The sequence below is a fragment of the Cryptomeria japonica genome, chromosome 3, assembly GCF_030272615.1.
Source record: "Cryptomeria japonica chromosome 3, Sugi_1.0, whole genome shotgun sequence".
Lineage (NCBI taxonomy): Eukaryota > Viridiplantae > Streptophyta > Pinopsida > Cupressales > Cupressaceae > Cryptomeria > Cryptomeria japonica.
Genome location: NC_081407.1, coordinates 94,674,890 through 94,698,142, shown reverse-complemented (window position 1 = coordinate 94,698,142; position 23,253 = coordinate 94,674,890).

Sequence of the window (23,253 nt, the reverse complement as noted above, 5' to 3'; positions counted from 1 at the left end):
GTTAGGGTATTATTTGTTCATCATTATTCATCATATCCCACATTCACCCTACAACCTATATCCACCCTTGAGGACTTATATTTAAGCTCAGCCCCTGTTTCATTTCAGGCTATCTAGCAAATCTAGCAATCTACCAATCTAGCAATTTGATTTGTTCACTCTTTGCATTTCATTTTCTTTAGCTTTCTTTGTATTCATCATATTGAATATCCAAAAATCATAGCTTCTTGTGTGTGCTTCTGAGAGCAATATTATCTACATAAGATCTTGGTTTAAGGAGTGCAATGGAGTAGATTGTGTGACATGCATGTTTGTTCCTAGTTTAGATTTCAATTTGCATGTGTGTTTTTTTGACAGGAAAAGCTTCATTGTTAGGATGTTGGAAACAAGTTGAATCTTTGATTCAATCACTCCATTTCCTCCATCTACAAATTAGAGGGCCTTCCTCTCGAGAATCCCTTAAGGCTCGGTGAGAGGGAACGACCCAAGTTGTAATGGGCTAAAGCCAAGCTCTTTCAAACCACTATAAATAAATGTGTTTGTGATGAAAGTTGCAAGCAATGGGTGTTGATTAGTTCATACTGACATGTCTCCCCATAAAACCTATAGAGAAAAACCTCTATAAGTTGGGAGCCTTCCTTAATGGAGCGTATGCCACCGCATATATGGCCACTTGAACGGATGCCCTTACTAGACACCTTTTGTGTTAGAAGCCAAAAACCTTCTAGTTATTGATGTAGGAGGTCGGACGTCTGAAGTGGATCACATTCTTATGGTTCTTAGTAGAGATACAAAGTTTGCCACGGGGAGTTTTCATGAGGACTGGTGCTTGGTTGTCCCAGAGAAGTGAGTGTCGAGGGTGGAGCTAGTGGGGTCAAGCATCTAAGTTTCTACTCTGAATTGTGTAGCTCAAGGTAACCCCCCAAGTGAGATTCAACAATTATTGTCCTGGCCAGCCATAGGATTGTGCTTGAATGTGTTTTTATTCCAAAATCAAATAAACATTCCATTTGTTGTGTTTTTTAAGTGTGTACAAAACAAACAAGAAAATTTCACAATCAACACCATACTTGAAATTGAAACACTACACAAAAGCCTTGGTCTAAACTTTAAAGTATCCATCCACGTTGTAAAACAAAAACATTGCAAAACAACATTGTCCTCAAAACATTGAACATGTGTTCTCAAAACAATCATTTTAAATCTCTTGAGACATCATTTTTCGAGTTTTGATCTTTTATGTCCTCACATAGTCACATCATTCTAGCTTCCCATACCTTTTAGGTCCTTGCATAGTCTTCACCTAGTTGCACCTTTAATCCTTGCATATCTCATTTAATTATACCTATTCCTTGCATTCCACCCTTAGATCAAACCCTTTCATAGCACCCTTAGATCAAACCTTTGGATACCACCATTAGGTTATACCCTTGCATAATTCCCTTAGATCATACACATAATCTCTGCATAGTCTTCCATCATTCCTTTAGGACATAACCTTAAACCTTTATAGGTTCCTTTGGTCATTTCATCATTGGTCCTAGCATTTGATTATTACTTGCATACCAAAATCCAAAAAAAAATTCCAAAAAAACCCCAAAACATTGCTTGCACTTAGGATTTCTCATCTTAGGTCTGACATCAACTTTTGATCATCAATCACCCTTATCACTTGAGGTGCATCTTCCTTCAGTTAGGGAACCTATCAGTGTCTTTGAGTTAGTATTTCGCTTGGAGTTCATCATCTCCTATCATAGCATGCCTTCTCTTTGATCACTTATCCTTGTGTCTATCCATCATAATACAAGTCAAACCTCACATTGCAAATATTTTAAAACCTAGAGTATCCTTAGTCCTTGCATCAAACATCATTCATCCTCATATCCCATTTAGGGTTTAGCCGCACATCATTTTCCTATCATATAGATCACATTTTGCATCAATCCTTTAGCACATATAGTTTCCCCTTTTCACTTTAGGGTTTTCATACCATCTTGAATCTCATACATTGTCCTAGGTCAAAGATCAGAATCACATATTCTCATGGCCACCTTGGCTCGACAAATTCAAGATCTCAAGAGAGAAATGTATGACATTCAAGTCCAACAAAATGAATCAATGACCCCTTTTGAGAGACAAATTCATGATATCAAGAGTGACAAACTTCAAGTAATTCTAAAACAACTATATAAGGTGGAACAACAAATAATTGAAAATAAAAAACCAAATCTCGAACAAGATCACAAGACACCTTCACCAAGACATAAAGACATTTTCTCCAAGTATCCCCTAGATAGATAGTTTACACCTTTGGGGAAATCTATTGAGTCTTCTTTGAAAGAGATTCTTAAGCATAATCTTATCACATTGCCTAACACAACCCCACGAGGATGTAATTTTTTGAGTAACTATTGCGCATATCATAGATAAAATAAACATAAGACTTCAGATTGCATGGAATTAAAATATAAGATTCAAGATCTTCTTGATAATGGTGTCATCGAAATTGAAGATCCTAATGATTCACCTAAGGAGAAACTAGATGTCATTACCAAGCATGATCAAAATTATGAACCCGTGTCTAGAAATAGCCCACATGTAGCCTCCATCTCTTCCATGATGCCTCCATCTCCTAAGCCTTCTCAACAACAATCCATACCATATGCCTCAAACAATGAACCTAATGATGAAACTTCTCATGTTGACCCTCAAGGGCTATCAACAGTAAAAATCCAAGATAATCCATTTTTTAATATAAATCCTTTATACGATTCAGATATCTTAGATCCTATACCATCATGCACTCCAAATTCAATCATACCCACTCTAGAAGGCCCCATAAAAAATGCTTCCCCATCATGCAAAAACATCAACACCTTTCAAGGATCCCCTATGCATATCAAAAATACTATCCCTTCCTTAGAAGTGGCTCCATGTCAAGAGGATAATCTGGAAAATGAGTAAACGAGTCCTATCATAAATCAAGATCATATGGATTTGATGAACTCCATTTGTTTCAGGTCACACAATGAGCAAGAGAAGATGACAGATATTCAGAGCCAAAGCCTCGACACTGATTTTATAAGAAACATTAAACAAAGAAATAGGTCACCAGTTGCAAATATTCTTCAAATCACTGATTCACAAGTCTAAAAATGCATCCAAAAAAAGTTGCAAATTTCTTAAATCTAAAAGCAACCCACCTAGTATTTTGGTCTCAAATGCCCCCAATTTTAATTTTATAGGCATATAAGCTCATATGATATGTTATTTTAATATTTTCTCTATGGAGCGATATGGTTGGCAGGGTCAGTTTATAAAGGAAGTGCCTCAAGTTTGTGAGCTATTAACAAATGGTTAAAAACCCATGTTTTATTTTATTATCATAACCACTCATAAAAAATTATGGTCCCAAGATGCTCGGTTAACCCATAGTGAATTTACTCTAAAGTAGCTGCAGGAGAAATTTAAAAAAAAAAAAGAAATTCTCAATTTCTCTATAATTTATGTACAATAATTAAAAACCTTTGAAGATGTTTTAAATCTTTTGAGAGCATCAATTTCAAGGGAATGCGAAAGGGTTATTTCATTCTTTTAAAAAGAAGCAGTTACAAAAACTGAAAAGACTTATTAGAGAGTCTTTAAATATGCAATTAACAGATTGTGAAAATGAGAGAAAAAGGGGGAAAGATAGCATAGTTTTCTTTTCAACATAGTTTTATTGTATAGGGGTGTGGAGCTAGTGAGCTCACATTTTGACATTGAATGAATAAAGAGGATATTTCTAAGTCTTTGAGTTTATTAATGTTTTCTTTAAATTGCAATGAACTGTGCTTCTTTGTAATTACTTTCAGTGTCATTCTGTTATATGAGACTGTGTATATATTTAAATATAAAGCTTTGAATTTAGATTAAATCATCCATTGACAAGGGTCTTCTATTCTTTCTTTCCCCAGATATCATTTGTGAGTGTGGGATAAGTAAACTTTGTGTTGTTTGTCTACATTCACTTCATTCTAAAATCAATCCTTCATATCTACTTTCATGGTTATGGGTAGGTGTTAGTTTGTCTTTTCTGCTTTTTGGTGAAAAACATACCCTGTGTTTTCATTCATTGCATATCATTCGAAGGTAGATGTGCCTTATAAAATAAGCAGAGAGCACTTGCAAATACCATTGCAAGTGACTCAACTATTGATCAGATTGTCATTGACATGGGCAAAAGAGTATAAAACTGAAGTAACAAATCTGTTAACCAACAAACCTCAAATATTCCATGATCGAAAATTCATGTATCACCTTCTTGCATGCCATCGTCATCCTCAAGAGAGGAAAATTGGTTATGCAAAAAGGAACTCAAAACCCTAGCAGAGAACATTTACTTCTCCAAAAAAACAAAATGTCCTTATTTTGTCTATGATGTCTAATGTAATGAAAAAAGCATGCTTTCTAAGCCATAACATATGCAATTAATGAAGCAATGGTGTGATTAACTAAGCAATGCAAGTACATAAAAAATGAATTTGAGAAATCAATGCACCCAAATCTGAAAATTAAATATAAAAATCAATTCTAAAATTAAAAATTTGAAATTATGCAAATGTAAGACATGTCAGGTTCACTAAAATGTGATGTAGTGGAAATAAGGTTCACTAGTCTAAACATTCAAAATAGGAATCAAACCCATTCACATCAATATTCCTTAAAGAATAATCAATAGGCCCAACTTTAAACCCTTGGGAGAGTTGGGTGCTTTGATTGATTATTCTTTTTTGTGATTTGATATATTGGATAATGATTTAGATGTGAAAATTCAAGAACTAGGTTAATTGATTGAAAATTGACAATAATCAACATAAATAAATAAATGTAAAACTAGAAATCGACTAAGATGTATAGAATTGGAAATGAGGTACAAAAAGGAACCTTTGTTTGAAATTAGGGCTCGAAATGGGTGGACATTGTGGATAGGTGCTCTAGTACTAACAAGTGTAGGAGTGCAAATAGGGGTCAAAACTAGTCTTAGAATCTTCCAAACTAACTTGTCAAATTTTACGTCAACCACTTGGATACTAGTGCTAGGAACCATAGTCAAGGTGGACTAGGGTGGTAGGTGCCTTAGTCCTTGCCCTTTCTACTGAATTTTGTCTGGTTGAAATTGTCTTTGTTTGCATTGTACTCTTGTACTTGTGCACTGAGTCCAAAACCTAGTTCCGAGTGAACGAAAAATGGTGTTGGGCTTGACAAGGGCTGAGTAGGTGTTAAAGTGTACTATAATAATGATTGATTAGAAAAGAGCTTACCTATGGTAAGGAAGAGATTAAATTTGAAGGAAATACATTGAAGTGTTGAAATGAAATGATTATACCTTTGATTAGTGACACAAGTCTCTTTAGATAAGTCCTTCAAGTGTTCATGTAATAACATGATTATGTTGTCAATAGGTGCTACATATTGTCATTGATGTCAACTTGCCACTGATGACATTATCATATTTTTATAGAGATGTTGAAGAGGATGAGAAATCATTATGTAGAGATGTTGTATAATGATGGATTTATATAGTTGAAGAGGCTAATAAATGATGTGATCAATATGGTTGAGAGAGGTGGTTTGCCACGGCTAGTGACATGAGATCAACATGATTGAAGTTAAGCAAGACATTTTGGATGACCAACAAATGTATGGTATGTACTTGGTTAAGAATAGTTGTAAATTATTTATACTTTAGATGAGGAATGTAATCACTTTGATTGGTTTCTCCATGTTTCAAATGCACGAGAACAGATATCAAATGCATAGTTTTTGTGAATCAAATGCATAGGAAAAAAGATCAAATGCACAATCTTGTGAATCAAATGCACAGTTCTATGAATCAAATGCACAAGAACAAAGATCAAATAAACAGTTTTGCGAGTCAAATGTGCAAGAACAAAGATCAATTGCATGAAAATATAGATCAATTGCATGAAAATATGGATCAATTGTGTAGAACAACAGATCAATTACGCAGAAAGATAGATCAATTATGCAAAAAGATAGATCAATTGTGTGGAAAGACAAATTAACTGCATGAAAATAAAGATCAATTACATGGAGAGACAAGTTGATTGCATGGAAAGATAGATCAGTTGCATGAAAAAGATACATTTCAAGTTCTAACCTTGAGTTTTTCTTAAAATATATACGTATGATTTTTTTTGTTTGGGAAGAAGACACATTAAACACTTGGAGACACGATGGTTATTTTGACTCTTGAATTTTAAGGTAATAAAGATAAGGCCAAAAAAAAGCCAATGGATTCACTAGTATAACACCAATATAAGACACTCATAAGCAAACACGACCTAGTTATTCAAGTGGGATTGTATATTTAAAGTGGGCTCACAACACAAGTGCTAATACCTCAAGATAGATGTGAGATACCTTGTATTTTAAGAGCAGCTAGCTATAGGTCCAGTGGCACAAGGGTTCACCTTTCCTCTCTTCCTAGGAGGTGAATGAAGCCAAAGCCCAAGAATTTCTATCTCAACTCAATGGGGTACATCATGAGTAACTTTGGAGTACATTTTACATCCCCTGCACCACACTAAGCAATGACCAAAGACTCCTAGGATACTACAAAAAAGGTTCTTAGTGTGGGAAAACCATGAACAAAGAGCCCATCTAAAATAGCCAAAGATCAAAGGGGTCTCCTCCTACTCCTCACCAAACAAGTCTTGGCGAATTGAGGGTCTTGCAACTCAACTTCAAATGATGCTAGTCTCTCCTTGAGGTACAAATTCTAGTCTCTCCCCTTTATATATCTCGTTAGGAAATGTGGTTGAGATTGAACCATAGGGTGATAAAATTCTATGCATTTTTCCTGCTAAAAAGAAAAGGAGATTGTAATGTGTTTCTCTTGCACCCAAGTTCACATGGACATGCGAGGGGAGGGGATATGCACACAAAAATCTTGGTAACACAAAGATATGCAAGTGCACCAAACACGACAAATGAATTTCATTAACCTTAGAAAACCAAATGTGAGTTGATCTAGAAATAAAAGACATAAGATTTGATTGAAAATATTCTACCAACAAAAGTTGCAACCACAAAATGTTATAGTCTTAAGATATAGTCTTGGAAAAATGAAAGAAAAGTTGTACCACTTGGTTAGCAAGGCAATGCTAGCTCAAAAAAAAATTAAAACTGAAAATGAAACCTCTCTAGATCAAAAGCACAAAAACATAACTTAGAAATATAGTTATACCCCTTAGAAGAAAATAAACAAAATGTAGATGTGCAACATTAGCGATCAAGTATGGAGACAAAGGCTTCATGTGTGCAGATAGAGTTTGATAGACAAACTAAACCTACAACCATAAACAAAGAGAAAAAGTGCAAAAAAAGAGCAATAGTGCAACAAAATGCATCAAATGTGACATGGAACAGATCAAATGTGCAAAAATATATAATATATAGCACAAAATAATGGCTTAAATGTGTAATAGTATAATTCAACTGCATAACACTGTGAGTCAAATGCAGAAAAATAAGGAGCAAATGCACAAAAATGCTAATCAAAGGCACAACAACATGCATCAAATGCACAAATCTTTGATTCAAATACATAGACATAGAAATAAACCAAAAACACAAAAATAGGGTTAACAAGAAGACAAATCAGGGTGTGTAGAAATGACACTCAAATGGATAGGAATGGAGTGCAAAAGCGTCAATATATATCTCAGAAATACATAATTGGAAGTCAAATGTGCAAATCTGATCTGTAACTATGGAAAACACTAAAAATTCATCAAAATCAATAGAAAATGGAACTAGGGTCCCATTGGATGTGCCAAAATGTGTATATTGAAATGTAACCCTATTATAAACTCATTAATAGCCCAACCACAATCCTAGAATTTACAAAAAATTCAACAACACCAATACATCTCTAAATCAAGTGTATGCAAATAACATAAACAAAGTATACCTTCACACAGATGATAAGATTGACTCCATTGTTTTGCAATCCATCAAGACCTTATGGATAATAATATTTTCTCTCAGCATTAAGCACTAGCACAAGATGACATAAAGAAATATAGTGTTCCTGGTTTATGATGCAAACATGATGCAAGTATGAAAATGATAGTTGATGGGTAATATGAAGCTCTAAGCAAGTAATATCTATGCATGCTATATGGATACTAGGTAGCTGAAAAGTGGGAGAAAGGGCCTCTTCTATAGAAATCTACAAGAAAATCAAGGGCTTAGATTAAGAGGTTAAAGGAGTATGAATAGGATTAAGAGGTTAAAATGGGTGGAGGGGTAAGATTAAGAGGTGGAAGAAGAGTGAATAGGATGAAGAGGTTAATTTGAATAAAGGGATGGGATTAAGATGGGGGTTGACTTTTTGATTTAGAAAAAGGTGTCTAGATTCATTGAATGAGTGATAAGGCTTAAGCTAGACATGTGAAGAGGAGACACTTGTCACATGACTATGAATTTAGATTATGCTCAATGTGATAAGATGAGAGGCTAGGATTAAATAGAGGAGGCTAACGAATTAATTAAATAAATATAGTTAGTTAGTTATTTAACTAATATTTAAAAAAGGTGGGATTTAAAATAATTAAAATAAATAATAAATATTTCTTTAACTATGGGAAAGAAAATGCTAATGAATTAATTAACTAAATTAAAATATTTATCTAATTAATATAGGAATAATGACAAATAATTACATAAGTAATAAATATTTGTTTAATTAAGAAGACATTTTTAGCTATCTACAAGAGTAGTTGTATGCATTTGTCCCACAAGATGATTGAAGTATATTTTGAGCTCTTCAATCTAAGTCTTAAGCTATTCCTTTGTTGTTTCATCATTTTCCATTCTTCTAAAGATTGCATCCACTATTTTTTGTAAATAATGCTTCTCTTAGCCCTTATTTGTGTCCCAAGGTCCACCTATTGTATTTGATAATCTCTTTGTTGCATTAATCCTTCAATTTTTTCCACTCAGGGAATAGAAATTTGAACTCATTGGTGGCCTTGTTCATCCATTGTTATAAATGACACCTATATCCCCTCCTTTCTACTTTATGGTGTCTTGGAGGATTCTTCTAGCATTGGAGAGTTTTCTTCTCCTAGATCTTTATGTTTTCTTTTTTAGAAACTTGAGTTATGTTAAGTTGTGTTGTCATTGATGTCAACTTGTTTGATGTTGTCATTGATGTCATTGTGTGAGGTGTGGATGTTGTAGATGGTCTGAAATTGAGTGTTCAAATGTTGTTGTGTGGTCTAGTGGTGATGTAGAGTAAGTATGAGGTGTTTTTGGAAGGATGGTGTAGTGGAAATTTCAATATGCAAGAATAAAAATTTATATGTAGGAAAGAGTATTTAATGTCCTAGTGGAAGAATATTTTTCATTCCTCTAGTTTGTGAAGATTGTGGCATGTGGTTCTGGATATAATGTTTATGATCTGTGCATATTACACTATCAAGTTTTTAGGTCCTCTATTGCTCAGATTGTAGAGTTGGTTGCTATTGTTTATGACCATGAGGTTGTCTATTAGAATTGGTTCGAAGAATTCTTGGTGGTTCTAAGATATGTGGATTCAATTTTGTGGCTTGTAGGACATGTTCATTTGGTTCTTGTAGGGGTCCAACTCAATCATATAGTGCTAGTTTGATTGGCAAGTGAAGCTATGTTGTTCTGTGTTTGGCATGTTCATTTGTGTTGGCTTCTAGTCAACCTAGTTGGTTTATCTTATTTGGATCATGCTCTTTTGGTTTGGATATGCATTAGAGGTTGAGTTTGGATGTTAATATGGGTCTCATTGTGGAGTGTGTATATCCATATTGTGTATTTTGCATTGGAGGATGTTTTTGGGTCGACTAGTTAGAGTGCTTTATTGATCATTTACATGTTTCCTTTGATGCTGACTTTGGAGGATATGTTAGTGTGTGTGGTTTTTTGGAATCATTTAAGAAGGATTTGTTTCTATGTGTTTGGGTCCCCTTTATCTCCTGGAGTGGATTGCATTATGTGTTATTGGTCCAGGTGGCCTAATTTATGCAATATTGTCTATTTTGTCTTTGATAAGCCTAGTTGAGGGTTTTTATGAATGATCTTGTCTATATAGTTGTGTGATCATATGAGTGGGTATAAAATGTGTGTGAATTGATTTGAAGTTGTTGTGAATTATGTGCAAGTAGATTTGGTATAGCAGAAGTGTGAAAGTCAATTTGTGAAGAACTTTGATGATAATATATTTAGTGTGATAGTGTTTTGAGATAGTGGTTGAAGTCAAATGTGTTTGCCATGACATTGTTCGTTGGACATAGTGGTTCGAGGAAAATTTTACAATTAGGAGATCTTGTTCATTTCAATTCATCTATTCCCTATACTTGTTGGAAGATAGTGAGTTCTTTTTGGTAGCTTGTGTAGCTCTTTGTATCTTGCCTTGAGATAGTGAGTCTCAGTATTACAAGTCCTTTGTATCTTTCCCTATGGCTGTGTGCCTTAGTATTGCAAGTCCAATTAGGTGTAGTGAGCTCCTTAGCCTTGAGCCTAAAACATTGTAATCAGTTTGTCATATTATGAGTGTGATTCTCACAGTGGTTTTTCCCTATTAGTGCAGGAGCACGTAATAGGTCTTTATGCCTTAGTGAGGCCATGATACAATATTTTAAGGTTTTTGAGTTCATGTTATTTAATAAGTTCAATCATGACCATTATTATTTTATTAAGTGTCTTTGAAGTCATTAGAAGGTGTTTTGAGTCATGTTGAAGTCATATAGTCAATATTGTCAAAATTTATCAAAAGTTGTCATTATGTTGAAAATGAGTGTCAATGAGTCAAATATGTTGTTTTATGATATTAAAGGGTATTTGTGGCCTATTTGGACCTATTTGAGTCATTATTGGGGCATGTGAGTCATAGATTAATTCTAGATGCAATTTGGAGCAAAATTGTCAAAATTGACAAAAGAGTTGTCAAGCAACTTTTGAGTTTGTAAGGGTAATTATGTGTTTGTTGTTAAAATGAGTTGTAAAGGTGGTTATAACCATGTGGAGGATTTTAAGGCATTATAAAATACTTTTACATGTTTGGAGATGGCTGGTTGGTGGATGCAATAAGCAAAATATCAATAAAGTTGTGATTGTTTTGCACTTTCTTGCATTCTCAGACGTGACAGTTTGAAAACAAGTGTTTTTATTATTCTAAAATCATCTATCTGCATCCTAAATAATTTTTTGAATGATAGAGGGGTGAATATTTATTATTATTATTTTTGTTTCATTTCTTTTCATTGAGTTTTGAGGGAGTTCTCTTAATCTTTGTAAAAACAGTCAAAACCCTGCCCTAGGGTTTGCTGAGACATTATAAAATGTAATTAGCCTCCATTCCACATGATCAAGGGAAAAAAATTGTAGAATGGAGGAAAAATATATTTATTTTAGTTTCTATTTTTTTGTAGGGATCCATACATGATTTTGGCATGTGCAAACAAAGAAAAAGTTGATTGAAATTGTGTCTCAGTTTGGAACAACAATGTGTTGGTGGAGTTTTGGTTGGACAAAGTACATTGTGAGACCTTGGAAGGTCCAGTGAGGGTTGTGGAGAGTGTGTTAGGTTTCCCTTGATGTGTAAAAAGGGTTGTAAAATTGGGAAAACAATCCAAATACACAAACTTATTGACTATCCTAAAATTGCTAGTGGTTGTCCTAGTTTGACAATTTAACAAGAACTTGTATTTATGAGTTTGAATGTTGGTTGGTTTTGTAGTTGGAGTCGGTGAGTGTTTGGGCAGACCCTATTGATTCTTTAGAATTCTTTGGAGGCATCAATAAGTGGAAAATAAACCTTAATATATGACTGTCCTAAACATGTTGTTGACCATCCTAAAAATGGTGAGTCCTCAATGAATATTGTTTTGTCATTTTGGGAGGTTGGGTGGGTAGAGAGAATCCAAAGTGAACATGTTGATAAGCCTTTTAGGATTTACAAGGTAGTTATGTGTTTGTGAGGAATACTTGTGGCAAGTTGTGAAGTTGGGAACTAGTGGAAAGTGGGAGTCCTAGTTGGGGAAACCTTGGTTGTGTGAGTACAAAGGAGACTAATGGTGTTTAAATGCTATGGAGAATGGTTTGGGGTTTAAGATAGTTGAGTATGCATGGATGAATGTGTGTGAGTAGTTGGATAAGAGATTGGGAACCATGAAGGTATGTTTTTGGAAGTCCTTGTATAGTGTCAATGGATGTGTTTCCTTGTGAGTATCTATTACATATTGTTGGTGGAGGTTGAAGCCTCATGGGAGTTTGGTGTTGGTGAGTGATTGCCAAAAGGGTGTGAGTAGTGAATTAAGTGTTGGAAAGTGGAGATTTGGGTTTGAACATGTTGGTGAGGACTATTTGAGTATGTTCAAATGATTGGGTGAGAGATAAGAGGAATGAGTGTGTTTTGATGTAGTGTAACCTTGTGAGTTCTCAATAGCCTTGTGAGGGACCTTGTGAGAAAATTAAGGGTTGTTACCTTATTATATAGGTGAGTTGGGAGAAATATCATCTCTATTGATTGATTTTGTTGGATCCTCTACATCACCTATTTAAGGTTTTTCAGGTAAATCTAGTGTTTGTGTGTTTATTGTGCTTTGTTCTTTCATGTTTCATAATTGCAGTAATAAGTTGATTGTGGTTTGAATTTTTAAAGATCAGAAGTAGATTGTTTTAAGGTTTGGACTTATTCACCCCCCTTCTCAGTTATGTGGTGTGTTCAACAATTGGTATCAAAGCAAGGTTCCTCTTAGAGAAGCTTAAAATCTTGAGGAAGATCTAAAATGTTGTAGAAAGTTAATTACAAAGCATTGAAGTTTGATGGCACAAATTACTCCTATTGGAAGAAAATGATGGAATATCATTTCAAATCCCCACCCACTAGAATATGGGATGTTATCAAGTCTGGGTATACTGCTATGACAAATGGTCCTCAGACTCCAAACGAGATCAAGGCACATGAGAATAATGCAAAGGCTAGAGTGGAAAATATTAGTTGCTTAAGTGATCCAATATTTGCTAAGGTTATGGGTTTGAAGTCTGCTAAAGAAATCTAGGAGAAGCTAAGTAGTGTATATGAAATTGATTTGAAAACAAAGCAAGCTAAGTTGACAAATCTAAAGTAGAGATTTGAGAACCTGAGGTTGACTAATTATGAAAACATTGAAGGCAATCTACACCAAGTAAATGAGATTTTGAGTGCAATTAGGGGTATTGATGGAAAATTAGAAGAAAGTGAACTTGTGAGAAAAGTAATGTTAACACTATTAAAATGCTACAAACCTAAGAAGTATGTCATTGAAGAAAGTCATGATATGGACAAATACACTTTGGATTAGCTACATGGCTCATTCTCTGCCTTTGAGATTGTTCAACTAGATTATTTGCAAAAAGAGAAGAAAGATGTAGCATTCAAAGCTACAAAGAAAATTGAAGGTGAACACGAAGCAAGCAATGACATGGATGAGATAGAAGCTTGTTTTGTGAGAATATTGAAGAAATGATTCAAAAAATAGAAAGATAAGTTAGGCTTCAAGTGTTTCAATTGTGGAAGAATTGGTCATTGTGCTTATAGATGCACTTACAAGGAATATTATGGTAAGATATCTAATGATGACAATAAGAAAAAGGATAATTACACAAGGAATGGTAGAAATAAGAGAATAGATGACAATGAGAGTCCTAAGAATATTTTTTGTTCAATGGATACTTATTCATCTAAAGAAGAATATGGTAATGAATCAAATGAAGAATCATTGTTTTTAGTTATAGAGAAGAAGAATAATGAAAGGTCTGACAATACGAAAGATATGAAGAACAATGAAAAACCAGTGAGTGCGAAGATTGCATTGCATGTAAAAGTATAACACAAAGTATGGATAATTGATTCTGGATGTTCAAATCATATGACAGGTCATGAAGGAAAGTTCATTGATTTTGAGAAGTTTGATGGTGGATTTGTAAAGTTTGTAGGTGATGAAGTTGCACCTATTGTGGTAACAAAACTATTTTCATTGATGGCAAGCATAAGACTAGTGATGTTTACTATGTTAAGGGTCTGAGACATAATCTTTTCAATGCGAGTCTTCTGTGTAGTTAGGGTTATAAGCTCATATTTCATGGGATTGGATGTGAAATCGAAAGAGGAATTTTTGAGAGATTAATTGCAAAAGGTATAAGAATTAATGGTAATGTCTACTAAGTGAAGGATAATAGTGGAAGTTGTTGTTTGTTGGCATAGATCAATGAATGTTGGTTGTGGAAAAAAAGGATGAGACCTATCAACTTTAATAGTATGGTGAGGATCAGTTCTACTAAAGTTGTGAGAGATTTGCCAAAGACTATCAAACCCGTTGATACTATGTGCAGGGAATGTCAATTGGGAAAGCAAACAAAGAGGAGATTCAAGAATAAGGAGTATTCAACTTCAAAACCTTTGGAGTTATTCAGATTTATGTGGACCTACAAGGACAAGAGGACTAAATGGTGAAAGGTACTTATGTTTCTTATTGATAATTTTTTAGAATGAAATGGGTTACTTTCTTGAGAGAAAAATATGAAGCATTAGAAACGTTTAAAGTATTCAAGTCTATGGTTGATAATCAAGTAGATGCTAAAATCAAATGTTTAAGGTCTTACAAAGGATGAGAGTTTACATCAAATGAATTTGATAAATTCTACGAAGAACATGGTATTAGAAGGCATTTTTTTGCTCTTAGGACTTATCAACGGAATAGAGTCATTGAAAGAGAAAATAATACTATAGCTGAAGTGGCTAGAACTATGATAAAGGACGCTAACCTGCCTAATGTGTATTGGAAATAAGTTGTGCATAATGTTGTTTGCATTCTTAACAAGGTTCAAGTAAGAGTGAATCACACAAAGACACCTAATGAAATATGGAATGGAAGACCACCTGCAGTCTTGATTATTTCAGAATGTTTGGAAGCGAGTGTTACATAAGGAGAGATGAGGAAGATATAGGGAAGTTTGATGTAAGGTCAGATGAAGGAATATTTTGGGGGTACTCTACAAGGAGTAAGGTAGACTAGTGTTACAACAAGAAGCTAAATAAGATTATGGAGAGTGAAAATTTCAAAATGAGTGAAGAATGGAATCAAACTATTTTTAAATTTGAGACTGAAATAGATGTTATCCTTATTGTTTGAGAATAGAAGGTTTCTTTAGAAGATAAAGAATAGACAAGTACACAAGAAAAATAACCTGAAAAAACACCTAAGACACCAACAAAGTGTGTATGAAAGAATCATTCAGAAGATTAAAGCATTGGAGACAAGGATAAAGGAGTTCAAATAAGAAGAAGACTTGCAAAAACTAGTGAACAAGAAAATTATTATTTCTTATCTCAGGTGGATCCAAAGACCTCTATGGAATCTATCAAGGATGAAATTTAATAAAGGCAATGGAAGAGGAGTTGAATCAGATAGAGAAGAATTAAATGTGGGAATTTATACATATACTGGTGGATAATAATGTGATAGGAACTAAAAGGGAATTCTAGAACAAGCTAAATGAAGATGGAGAAGTCACAAGGAACAAGGAAAGATTGGTTTGTAAGGGTTATTCACAAGTTGCATATGGAGTGTTGCAATGATCAAAGTTATTCCTAGAAGAGAGAAAGAGAGTCAAGATAAAAGGGAGAGAGTGCAACAAAGTAGTTGTTGTTTGTAGTAGTGTGCCCTATTTCTTTGATGTCAAAGGAAGAGAGAGTTAAGTTGAGGAAAGTGTTGGTTTTTATTGGTGGTACAAGTGTTGTCATCAATGACAAAGGGGGGGAATGTTGGAAACTTGAGTTATATTAAGTCGCATTGTCATTGATGTCAACCTGTTTGGTGTTGTCATTGATGTCACTATTTGTAATTGAGTGTTCATATGTTGTTGTGTGGTCTAGTGGTGATGTTGAGTAAGTATGAGGTATTTTTGGAAGGTTGATGTAGTGGAAGTTTCAATATGCAAGAAACAATATTTATATGTAGGAAAGTGTATTTATGTACTAGTGGAAGAATGCTCTACATTCCTCTAGTTTGTGAATATTTGGGCTCGCAGTTTTGGATATAATGTTTATGATTTGTGTATATTGCACTATCAGGTTTTTAGGTCCTCTATTACTTAGATGGTAGAGTTGGTTGTTGTTGTTTCTAATAGTGAGGTTGCTTCTCAGAATTGGTCTAAAGAGTGCTTGGTGGTTATCAAATATGTGGATTCAAGTGTTGCAACTTGGAGGACATGTTCATTTGGTTCGTACAATGCTCAATCTCAATTTTCTAGTGCTAGTTTGATTGGCAAGTGAAGCTATGTTGTTTGTGTTTGATATGTTCAGTTGTGTTGGCTTTTGGCTGACCTAGTTGGTTTATCTTAATTAGATCATGCTCTTTTGGTCTATATATGCATTGGAGATTGATTTTGGATGTTGATATGGGTCTCATTGTGGTGTGTGTATATTTGTATTGTGTATTTTGCATTGGAGGATATTATTGGGCCAACTGGTTAGCATGCTTTATTGATCATTTACACATTTCATTTGAAGTTAACAATGGAGGATGGGTTAGTGTTTTATATTTGTTGGAAAAATTTGAGAAGGATTTTTTGTGATGTGTTTGAGTCCCCTTTATCTCTTGGAGTGGACTGCATTATGCGTTATTGGTTTGGGTGGCCTAATTTATGCAATATTGTATATTTTATCTATGGCCAACCTAGTTGAGGGTTTTTAGGAATGAGCTTTGTATGTGTGTGTGTGTGTGTGTGTGTGTGTGTGTGTGTGTGTGTGTGGTTGCATGAGTTGAAGTACATGGAATGTGTGTGAATTGATATGAATTTGATGTGAGTAATGCGCAAGCAACTTTAGTGTAGTGAAAGTGTGAAAGTCAATTTGTGAAGAGAAAGTTGATGATGATATCTTTAATGTGATAGCGTTTTGAGATAGTGGTTAAAGTCATATGTGCTTGCCATGATATTGGTCACTTGTGGTTCAAGGAAAATTTCACGATCAGGAGATCTTGTTCATTTCAATTCATCTATTTCTTGTACCTGCTGGAAGATAGTGAGTTCTTTTTGGCAGCTTGTGCAGCTCTTTGTATGTTGCCCTGAGATAGTGATTCTCAATATTGCAAGTCCCTTGTATCTTTCCCTAAGTATGTGTGCCTTAGTCTTGCAAATCAAATCAAGTGCAGTGAGCTCCTTGGCCTTGAGCCTAAAACAATATTCATATTGTGAGTGTGATTCTCACTGTGGTTTTTCCCTATTTAGGGTTTTCCATGTAAATCTAGTGTTCATGTGTTTATTGTGCTATTTACTTTCACGTTTCATAATTGTAGTAATAATTTAATTATGGTTTGAAGTTTAAAGATAAGAATTAGATCGGTTTAAGGTTCAAACTGATTCACCCCCCTCTTAGTCCTTTGTTGCACATTCAACATCCTTTGCCTCCTTTGAATAGTGTGAATCAACAAGGTTGGGATTTGTCTTGAGATAGTACCAAATGACCTATATTGTACACCAATTTCTTATTCATCATCATGTTTCTCTTAGTTGATTTTTTCTTCCTCGTGGTATTTAGGAGCCTTATCTTCATGATGATCTTGAGGGACTTCTTCCTCATGAATTTTTGTATGTACCTCATCTTCATTGAGCATTGTATGTCCTCCATCTTCTTCTTGGTTCTACTCATGAACTTATTTTTGTTGTTCTTACTACTCTTGTTGATTTTATTGAGGAAGTTCTTCTTCTACTCACTACGCATTCTTCATCGAAGTTCTTTTCCAGTTCTGGAGCTTCAACTCCTTTCTCTTTTTCCTCCTCTTTTGTATCATCTTGCAAATCAACCACATCATATCTTTCCTCTTCATATAAGGCCTTTTCTTGATCACCTTAAGGAGTTGAAGGGATGATCATACCTTTGGGCTATGACAAGGGTTTCACTAGAGGAGGATCTATATGATCATCTCATGAAGAAGGAGGAGCAACATCTTTTTTCTTGTTCAAGAGGATCTTCAGTCCTCATTCTTTTCTTTTTATGAAGTTTATGCTCTTCAACTTCATCTTATTCTTTTGAAGATTAAATATTCAATTGTCTTCTAGGTCCTTTGCTCAACCTTCTATAGGTTTGAGGCTCTTCAAGTGGCTTCTTACCTTTATGCTTTACATTGGGTGGCTCGACTTCCTTTTCAATAGTAGCAATGGCTATAGTAGATTGTTTCCTACTTGTTGCAACAACCTTTGAAGATTATCCCTCCTTAGAAACTCTCCTTATCTTTATTAGGATCGTCATGGTGGTTGGCCTTGCATGAGGTATTGGTTTTGAATTCCTTGTGGGTCCTATTTAAGAATATGGTTTCTTCTTCTTTCAAGTTGCTATTTCTTGTTAGGGAGCTTGGGATCCTACTAGAGGCACAACATCCATTTGATATGGTTTCTCTATCCATTTATTAGTCCACTAGACCATAGTATTTTCCCTTTCATCCATGCCTACTACCTCCTCAATAGGGGGATCTATGTTTAATATAGGAGTATTATAGATCCCATTAAGCCATAAGAGGGGTGCAATCTATTTTCATCATCTTGAAGACCTTTAGGATCACAATACCTACAACTTTATTAGTTAAATCCAAGTTCAATCTACCAAAATCTCTTATTCTCACTTCATAATCATCAATGTGGTTTTCCCAGTGGTATCTACTTTAGGCACATGCTTATAATATGCCCCAATGATTGGGTTGATTTTAGCATTTGGGTCAATCATGTATCTTATTTCCAACAGTCTTCATAGAGTATGTTGAAATCTCTAGCTCTGTAGCCTTGGTATTATTCATGTCTAGGCAAGCATGTCCAATTATCTTGATTGGGAAGGTGAAGAAAGACTTATGCTTGATAAAAATTAACTTGTGTGCTTCACCAACCTACCTATTATATTGTATTTACAAGCTCATTATATCTACTAGTAGGGCTTCTTATATGCCAGGCTACAACTAAGAATTTCCAAAACACAAAATCACCTCCACATAGTATATCCATTTCCTTCATACTATAATCCTCATCCTACTTATTCTATTGCTTCTCTCATCTTTGTCAATTGACTATTCCTTTTTGCTTATTTTTTTCTCTTCCCCTTCTATTCTTCTTCTTTTATTGTCTTATTAATTCTACTTTCCATTCACTGTAATTGGACAGTCCTAAGTCATTCTTAAATGTGTTGTATGTAACTCTCCAAGATAATATGCATCAATCACAAGTCAACCCTAAACTCTAGTTCACATGTACAATTTAGTTGGCTAAACACATACCCCAAATTACTTGTGATGATGTAGGAATAAAATAACACCATGTGCTTCAAATAATATGCTATAATGGACCTAATCCACCTTCACACACTTCTTGTTGACACACATCTCCATTTTCTAGTGCAAACTCCAAACTTCTATGTAATCTTTCCTCATCCAAACCAATAACTCAGTCTCCACTTAGATGCCTCCAAATATCTTTGTGGAACTTAAATATCCTAAAATTTGGATCTAACATGCCTTCTAAGTAGCTCCACCTATCCTCTAAACTACAAGACTATATAACTAATTATGATAGAATACGATAGTCTTCAATGACACCCTTGGTAACTTGCAACACGACACCAGTGACAAGAAGCAGCTAAATTGACTTCCCTTTATTTTAGATGCTCCTACATCATCATAGCTATGTTAGTGGGTGTATTCATGATTGTTTGATCTTATGTGCATATCTTAAAAATTTAATACATGATATTTTTCTTTTCTTTTATCTTTTTAATACATTTTTATGAGTGTATAATAGAAGCATCCTACAACTATCATTTATTTATAAGTGTAAGTGTGTGACTAAATTATTTTAACTATACAACATATTCATTCAATCATAGAACAACAAAAAAATTACATGTATATCTATGAAATTTGGATCTTCTTACTAAATGAAATCTCTACGTGTGTGTTATACAACATATTCATTCAATCATAAAACAATAAAGAAATTTTATGTATATCTATGACATTTGGATTTTCTTACTTAATAAAAATCTGTGTGTGTGTGTGTGTGTGTGTGTGTGTGTGTGAGAGAGAGAGAGAGAGAGAGAGAGAGAGAGAGAGAGAGAGAGAGAGAGAGAGAGAGAGAGAGAGAGAGAGAGAGAGAGAGAGAGCATATACCCATATAGCCCATTCATTCAATATTTATACAAAGTAAAAATTGCAAATAGCCATATAGCCTATTCATTCAATATTTATACAAAGTAAAAATTACAAATAGATAGCATATGACTTTTCTTATTCTAATTAATCTATTTTTAAGGAATATTTGTGTGTTTAAAATGGTTATTAAACAAATTTTTCTTTTCTTGAGAAAATATTAGTAGAAGCCATTAATGCACTATTATAATTTTTTGAGGAAGCCTTGTATGAATTTATTTTTGTAGAAAATAAATTCTATGATTTTATTTTTGATTCCATAGTAGCTCAAATTTGATTCGATTTTGAAAAATTATATGCATATTTATCAAATGCTACAAAGTCTAGTTAAGGATTCATCGTATTTGATTCCAATGAAGATCTCCTCTTCAAAGTGGATATATTCCCTCACTTTCAACCACTTTATTTTTAAAAATGCCTATGGAAAACTACTTCTCACACTATGTCATAAGACCTACACACATTATTTCTATTTATTTTTTTACATATTTCTATTATTTAATTGATTATATGGTTGAATACATTCATTGTAACTTCCCAATCTACATCAAAGAAGGGAAGGTTATCTTGGAGATAAGTTGGATGATTAAAAGCCCCTCTTCATTATAATGAACTCTTTGATTTCACCAATGAAAGAGTTCCTCATTATTATTTTTAATCTTCTAATTAAATGAATGCAAATGAAACAAAAGTGTAGTGGTGTAGAGATAATGCTTTGTAAAGATATTTTCAGGTTATATATTGAACCCAACTTTGATTAACTCTCATGATGGATTTGATTGTTGTGGACAAATGTATCTCCCTAGTGACATCAACCTTCATAATTTGAGAGAATCACATAAAGGAAAAGATAACTACACTATCCTCTTACATACCTAACACCAAAATCAAGAGGCACATTTCTCTAATTTTTTTGTTTGTACCCAATCTAACAATTGCTTGTTTGTGAAAATATTTGCCAATAATATGAATAACATATTGATTTAATTCCTAGCTTTAATATTCTTTGATATTGTATAACATGCTATACTATTCTTTAAAATATTGAATGAGGCTATTTTAATTTATATTATCAATTTATGACATTATGATTAAAATATTATGTTCAGAGAATATTTTTTTCATTTAGCCATTTTATGTTATCATTCCAATTATAATACAAACACAATAAACTATGTAGAGAAGTTTTGTGCATAAGGTATTTAATCTCCTTGCACTTTACTTAAACATCTAGGCTGTTTAATGACCAAATAGTCAATATCAATTTTACATTTTATCCCTAAGAAAAAGCGGTAATTAGTGTAGCTCATTTCTTTCCTAAATATTGAATGAATTAACATTCACTAAAAGATCTCAAATTATTGAACTATATAAAGGTGAAGATTCATTCCCAAGGGCTTGGAGTGCATGTACACCATCACCAACAATAGTTATTTGAGACATTTTTTACATAGACTTTAATTTTTATTATTTTTCTATTACTTTATAATAACAATTATATCTATTTCTACTGAAAAATATAAATACATTAATGAGAAATTAGATAATCTTGACATTCAAACTTAGAATCTACTTTTGACTAGTGAGATTTTTGACCACTTACATTTTCATGATGGAAACTTTCAATAATTCTATCAAAAAATGTATTTTAATTCCAACACTCTTTGAGGTACATTCATGTTTAGGTCAACTAAAATGTTGAATTCAAAATTTTAAACTGATTCTAAAAAATATTAGATGGAATATAATTTAAACTATGACAGATAATCAAATCCATGAAGTTTTCACAATCCATAATGATTTCAAGATTCTTGATTAGACCATGTAGATTTTTTGTTGCCAACATTTCATATCAAACTCTATGATCCATTATAAGGGTAGATAGGATCAAACTCTACCACCCTATCAATTCTCTTCTCTTACTATTTGCTCTAATGATAGATCGTAGATTTTGATCTGAAAAGTTAGCAACAAAAAATCTGCATGATCTAATCTAAAAGAAAAAAAAATCCTGAAATATAATAAATAATTTTTAATTCTAAATACTTTTCTATTTACAATACAAAATTATTTTTACTATTTTTCATTCAATAAATGATACATAGAATACATTTTATATCATTTTCATATAATAAAACATTTCACCATAAAAAACAATGATCACCCTACCATTGAACCTTTGAATCCCATTGCTAGCCTATAATATATCACCCAAGGAGAAACATAAGTCATGTCGGCAAACTCTTTTAAGTAATTTAAAGAAATAATGAGCACATCAAATAATGCACGAGACCCACCCAAGTTATATAGTATGTAAAATTGGGTAACCCTAGATAATCTCGGTGATAGATTGGAATCTCTCATGTTCTTTTATAGAGAGAAACATTAGATTAGTATGAAATCAAAGAGCTGAGCTCCTTTATAGGGGAAATCATTACAATAGTAAGTACTATGACATCACAATAATGATTTGTCTCCACAAGAGACCCCCCTCTTCCACATTGCTAAGATACCCACATTACATCCAATAAAAGTATTGATTGACAAGACCCCTAAGGCCAAACTAGGGTTTCATCAGATCCAATGAAATGGTACGATGGCATATCATTCTCAAACTCAGCTACACATGGCATTAGATGAAAAAAAGAGTTAATTATGGTATGAAATTAAAAGTGAAAGACACCCACCTGGTGTTTAGCTGATGAGGTGTTTGTGTTTGTGTTGGACAAGAAAACCAACAAGAGGAGACCATTGTTTTCAATCATGGAGAGCACAAGCTTTCATAACCTCATGTGGGTGTTGTACTCCTTTAGCTCATTATATTTATGTTCAGTCATTTGTTCACATTGTCCTTGTCGTTTTTTTTCTTTCACCCAACGTGCAAATTACCTTTGTTTAGAGACACCCACAATTCTTATTCTACTATAAGAGTACCTAGCATTTTCATTTTCCCTAGTTTAGGCTATGAATGAATAAG